The following is a 6,866-nucleotide window of genomic DNA, read 5'->3' on the forward strand; positions in this document are numbered from 1 at the left end:
AGGGAGGGGGAAAACACTTACTGGGGCCTGCTACAGGAGGGTGAGAGAGGGGAAAGAGCATTAGGGAAAAGAGCTAGTGCATTCTGGGCTTAATACCTAGGTCACGGGTTGTTAGATGCAGCAAACCACCAAGGCACATGTTTACCTATGTAACAAACCTGCACATCCTGCACATGTACCCTGAAACTTAAAACAAACAAGAAAACAATAAAATAATTTAAAAAAACTTTTACAAGTGTGTGGTTAGCATAAAAACAGATGCATAGACCAATAGAACAGAACAGAAAATCCACAAATAAACCCAAGCATATATGGTCAACTAATTTTCAACATGGGCACCAAGAAAACACCATGGGAAAGATAGTCTGTCCAATAAATGGTGTCGGAAAACCTGAACATTTACATGCAAAAGAATGAAATTGGACTCTTAATTGACTCAAAATGGATTAAAGATCTAAATGTAAACCCAGAAACTACAAAACTTCTGGAAGAAAACGTAGAGGAAAAGCTCCGTGACATGGGTCCTAGCAATATTTTTTGGATTTAACATCATAAGCACAGGCAACAAAAGCAAAAATGAGTAAGTGGATCTACATCAAATTCCAAGGCTTTTACCCAATAAAGGAAATAATCAATAAAATAAAAAAAGCAGTCTACAAGTTGGGAGAAAATATTTGTGAACCATATATCTGATAAGGCTTTACTATCCAAAATAAATAAGGAACTCATACAACACAATATCAAAAAATCCAAAAGTCCAATTAAAAACTGGGAAAAAAATATGAATAGATATTTTTCCAAAGAAGGCATACAAAGGCCATTATATGAAAAACTGCTCAATATTAATAATTATCATGGAAGTACAAATAAAAGCCACAATAAGTTATCATCTCACACCTGTTACGAAAGATTTTATCAAAAAGACAAGAAATAGCAAGTGTTGGTGTGGGTGTAGAGAAAAGGAACCCTTATAACAGTGTTGGTAGAAATGTAGATCAGTGCAACCACTGTGGAAAATAGTATGGAGGTTCTTAAAGAAATTAATAATAGACTACCATATGACCCAGGAACATTTCTTCTGGGTATATACCTAAAGAAAGAAAATCAACACCGAGTAAAGATATGTGCATTCCCGTGCTCACTGAAGTATTATTCACAATAGCCAAGATATTTAAACAACTAAAGTACTTATGGACAAAGGAATGAATAAACAAATTGTGGAACATATACACAGTAGAATATTATTTGTCTTAAAGATGAAGGAGATCCTGCCACTTGTGACAACATGGATGACCCTAGAGTACAGTATGCTAAGTTAAATAAACCAGACGCAGAAAGAAAAATACTACACTATCTCACCTGTATGTAGAATCTTAAATTTAAAAGAATAGGGAATACATAGAAATAGAGAGTAAAGAGGTAGATACCAGGATTGGGGGAAGAACAGGGAAATTAGAGGATGTAGGTTAAAGGGTACAAAGTTGCAGTTATGTAGGATGAATATGTCTAGAGATCTAATTTGCAACATGAGGACTATAGTTAAAAAATTATATTGTCTACTGGTAATTTGTCAAGAGAGTAGATTTTAGGCTCTCTTACCACAAAAAAAGAAAGAAGGAAGGAAACTGTGTGAGACGATGAGTACATTAATTTGCTGGACTGTAGTAATTACTATGTAAATGTATATCAAGATATCAATATATCATGTACACCTTAAATATAAACAATAAAAATAAATTAATTATTAATAAAAAGGAATAAAGTATGTTCTTTAAGTTCCAAAAAAAGAAATATTTGGAATTCTTATAAAATGCTATCTTAAATCATCTCTGATAGAAATAGAACTCCTAGTAGAAACATCCCACTTTTGCTAGCCATGTAATAAAAGTCTTTTAAAAATTCTAAAAGTAAAGAACTATAATTAAAAAAGAAAAAAAGCTTTAATATACAATTTTCTAAAAACCCAGTGCTAGTTTCTCTATGTGTTTCACTAGTGTTTTCCACTAAAAATCTTTATAGAGATTTTTATTATAAAGTTTAATCAATAGTTAACTACAAACCAGATGCAAACTCTATAAACTGGATTCAGAATTTGAAAAAAAACCTCTCAAATTTTAAAAGTTTATTCTGTAATCCTTTATTTTTACCAAAAATATTGTCTTTACGAAAGTACAAGGGTAAATGAATTTTATAGATGTAGTATTTAGTTATAACAGCCTGTCTTGAATATTAAGTTCATTTTCAGTAGATCCAAGCAGGTAATTCAATTGCTCTGCATTTGAATTTTGTCATTTTCATGGCTAGAATATTAAATTTCTTTTTCTTTTTCTTTCTTTCTTGTTTTTGAGATGGAGTCTGGCTCTGTCGCTCAGGCTAGGGTGCAGTAGCGCGATCTTGTCTCATTGCATCCTCCACCTCCTGAGTTCAAGCGATTCTCGTGCCTCAGCCTCCTGAGTAGGTGGGATTACAGGCATGCACCACCATGCCAGCTATTTTTTTTATTTTTAGTAGAGATAGTGTTTCCTCTTGTTGACCAGGTTGGTCTCGAACTCCTGACCTCACGTGATCCACCTGCCTTGGCCTCCCAAACTGCTGGGATTACAGATGTGAGCCACCACACCCAGCCTAGAATATTAAATCCAAGTGATGCTTGAATAAAATTTAATTGAGAGTTACGGTATTTGTTAAAAAGTACAAATTAATGTTATTCAAATTAAAGTTTTTCTGTTTCATCAATGTAAGTTTAAAGGGATAACTGCATGCTCAGAAGTTAAAATCGCTGGACCCTGAGACCCTTTTACCAACTTAGACTAGAAATGCTGTAATGCACATTTTACATGCTATTTTAATGCTTACTGTATAAAAAGAGAGATATAATAATGTAAATATATGAGACTATATACTAGATATACTCAAAAGAGTTTCTATTTATTGATCTAACAGCAATTACTTAGGAAATTGTTTACTTAAATACAATATTTACCTGACTTATCTGGTTGCATATCTTATTTGTCATCAATGAGAGCTCAAGGAGAAGAGAATTTCATTTAGAATTGTTCAGATTTGTCATATTGTAGATATATACTGTGTGCATGAGTGTGTAGCATTTTTTAAAAAAAGATACCAAATATCTTCAAATTCGGAGTCAGACAGAAGTGTTTTTTAATACATAAAATCGGCGTGACTTTAGGAAAATTACTTAGCTCCTTGAAGCCTCAGTTTATCAGACATAAACTGGTTAACAGAGCCAAAATTCCTCTTCTGGTGTTGTTATCAAAATTAAGAGGGATAATATTATTGCAAAATTGTGAGCATTGAACTCAAAATCTAGTGTTTTTAGTAATAGTAGTAACAATTATAATTTTTAATTTGAACAATTGCTTGTCAATTGCAATGCAGAAGGAAGTAGGAATATTTGCATATGAAGTCCAGTTCTCTGCTGTGAATTCTCATCCTCATGGAGATCCTCATGGATCTGTTTTTTTTGTCTCTTACACAGACACACACACACCTTCTACAAATGTAAAACAAGTGGTTAGCAGTAGAATGGGGTTTCCTTATAATAGAAATAACTTTCTATTGTAGATAGTAATTGTATTTATCCTTATCCTTTGTATCAACAACAGCAAGAAGAAAAGCTATTATCAAATTCAGTTTTCTGACATAGTTAAAGAAATTCTTTGTTTTATCTACAAAGTTCCAGCCTAGACTGCATTTCATGTCCCTCATGCTGTCTGATCCCTCTAATGCCAGCCTCACAGAGATTTCAGGTTCATGTGTAGAAACTGAAAAGAGCATGGCTCATCAGCTAATGAGGGTCAGACCAAAAAAAAAGAAACAAAACAAAATTGAAAAAGAGGAAGGACTTAAAGGTGAAAGGAATCAAAGTGCAGAAACAAAAGGGTAGAAACTACAGTAGATACAAAGGAAAAGAATGATCGTGACTAAAACGTTTCAAAAAAGAAAAAAAGAAAAAGAAAGAAGAAAGAAAAGAAAAAAGAAGAAAAGGGTAAAAGTGTAACAGAAAGTAAGTCAGTAAGCCAAGGAAGCAAATACCATAAGGAAGCAAAGGAACAGATTCCTGGCAAGAGGACATTAATGAACATTAATAACTATTATAGGCCCTCACCTCATTGGTAAAGTTATGAATTCTGGACTTTTTTTTTTTTCTGACAATTTTTATTCTATAAACTATGCTTTGATTTCATTTTTTTTTTTTTTCAAATCTCAGTGGAAGCCAGATCCATTCAGCAATGGCCACAGAGATGGTGAAATGCAATTAAACATTGTTAAATGAACTGTGGGAATTATAGATTCTTAGGATTAGAGTGGATTGAAGAAGAAAGGTATTTTGTCATAGTCAAATGCCTTCAGTATAGAGCATTTCTTCTCATGCAAATTAAGATTACTTTGCTTAGGATATAGACTTCTAAATGGATTTTAACTAAAATCAATATGTAGTGCAAACACAGGATTTATTAAAATGATGTTTCATGCTAGAATTCAAAGGGCTTAGGGTCGAACCAGTTAACCACAGCAAACAGAATTTCAGATAACTTAAATTTTCCATGGCAAGGAACACTACATTATGCTCATACTGCCTTCTGAGCATTAACTTTGGGATGTAAGTTGCATGTGTTTGATAGCTGAAGTTCACTGGATTTTTCTATTAAGAAACAGGATTCTGTACTCTCAACTCATTGTTCTATGACATACACCTCCTTGGCCTAAAACCAAACATAATTCAGACCCAGTTTTGAAAGAAGGAGATAAAGTTGTCAAAAGTGCTGTGTCTGCCTGAGCACACACTCAGTGTCCTCCACACAAAGGGCACCAACCACTGTCTGCCACAATGGCCCAGTGGCCTGGCTGGCACAGACAGTGGCAGAGCAAAGGGCAAGAGATCCCTAAGAGATCACCATGGCGATAGGACATCATAGACATTTCAGGGTGAAGGCACAATCCACATTGTGAGGTCCAACTGCTGCCAGGTAGACAGGTGTGCTTTTATGTGTACAGAAAGGTCATTGAAGATAAATGTTTTATATCCGTGGTCAACAGATGAGATGATCATGAAATGAACATCAGTGTACTGGGTGGAGCAGCTTATCCAGTCTTCTGCACTAAAACCTGTGAAACAATATCATCTTGCCTCATTTACTAACAAATACAAGTGCCTCTAAACTTAGACAGTTTCCAAGTCATGGAACTGATGAGCACTTAGCTCCTCAAGAGAGCTCTGGATGATGGGTCAGGAGAACTAAGTCACATGATACATCAAAACAGCATTAACAAGTAAACAGGTTTTCAAAGCTCTCTACATGCAATCTTATGCAATTATCCCTTTAAGTTTTATCTTCATATATATGTACATAATCTACTTGTTTCTGAGTATAAATAAAACTGTATGTTCTTTTTTTGTCTATCAAATTCTTTTTTTAATTAAAAAAATGGAGTGTATAGGCAATGTTTCACTTAACATCTATCCTATAAACACGTGTCACCAAAGAACTGACAACTTAATGCGTTTTGGAACCAAAACCTCACCTTATTACTTCCTGAACATTTTAGCTTTTAGATTCAAACTGGAACCTTAGAACAGCTTCTTGCCTTTGCTTTGATGGAATTTAATAATTCTACTGGGTACAATAACTTCATAATAATAGCTCATGCTCTAACTCATTAGAAGTAACATCTTTTAGTAAAATAATGTAAGGAATAAATAATACTTTAATAATGAAAGTTTTCCAAAGTTTAAGAAATATAACAGTACTTGACGTTTTGTCTATTCATGTAAAATAAAACTTTATTTTCTTTTTCTTGCCCCTAGGTACTTTATAATTAATTTTTTCTAATAGAGTTGTAATGAATATGTGACATTTCAGATTTGCCCAATAAAATGTTCTTAAATGTAAATACTTATAGTCAAAAGATACTTTGAATTATCCGTTATATATATTTGATGTTTCTTTTGCATAATGATTTTAAAAGCTTACCTATTCTTTCTGTTATGTAGTAGAAAGACAATTATGTTTTTCTTCATTAACCAATATGGGTTCCAAACACATATTAAATAAAGGAAAAGTGACAAAAATTAGAAATAAGGCATAATAATTTGATGTGTCTTTTTGGATGAATCACATTTTCCTAACACAATTTTTAATCAGAACATTTGTTTCAAATGGCCAGGTTCTTCTGTGGGACTAATCAGCCAAAAGAAATTAAAGAATAAGAAATTAAAGAATAAACATTTAATAACTGCAATAAAATGATCTTTAAAGTCTAGTTCTTGTCCCTGTTTCTGTGTTTGCCCAGCTGGTGTATGGAACAAGTACTGCTTTGGTGACAGGTGTTAAGTGTCAACTGCCTGAAGTACCATCTCCCAAATACACTGTCTGTAGAGACAAGTAATTCCCTAACTGCAGTTAGAACAACACTGAATTGTTCAATTTCATGAAGAATTTTTGAGGTATTAAAATGTTTTTCTATACAGTTCCCATAAAAATTACACAGACATGTTTAGGATTGATGAATATACAAATTTTAGTTCATCAGACAGGAATTTCCTAAAAGCCATCCAAAGTTGTTATTGAAGATAGAGAAAGGAAAGATGCAGGGAAGAATAAAAACTATTTGCTTCTTTCTTGTCTTGGGTGTCACCTCTGTGCTTCAGAACCTTCTTACAGGGTTGTATGACTTAAAGCACTCTTGGAAATTCAGTCTAATGCCAACCATCCGTATTCTCAAAAGTTACTGATAAAATAGCATCACATTTAATACTTACTATGTGCTAGGCCCTGAACTGTTCTAATATACATTTTCTAATTTAATCTTGATAAAAGTCCAATACTTGACACCATTTTGTA

Source organism: Colobus angolensis, unplaced genomic scaffold, assembly GCF_000951035.1.
Source record: "Colobus angolensis palliatus isolate OR3802 unplaced genomic scaffold, Cang.pa_1.0 Scaffold23, whole genome shotgun sequence".
Lineage (NCBI taxonomy): Eukaryota > Metazoa > Chordata > Mammalia > Primates > Cercopithecidae > Colobus > Colobus angolensis.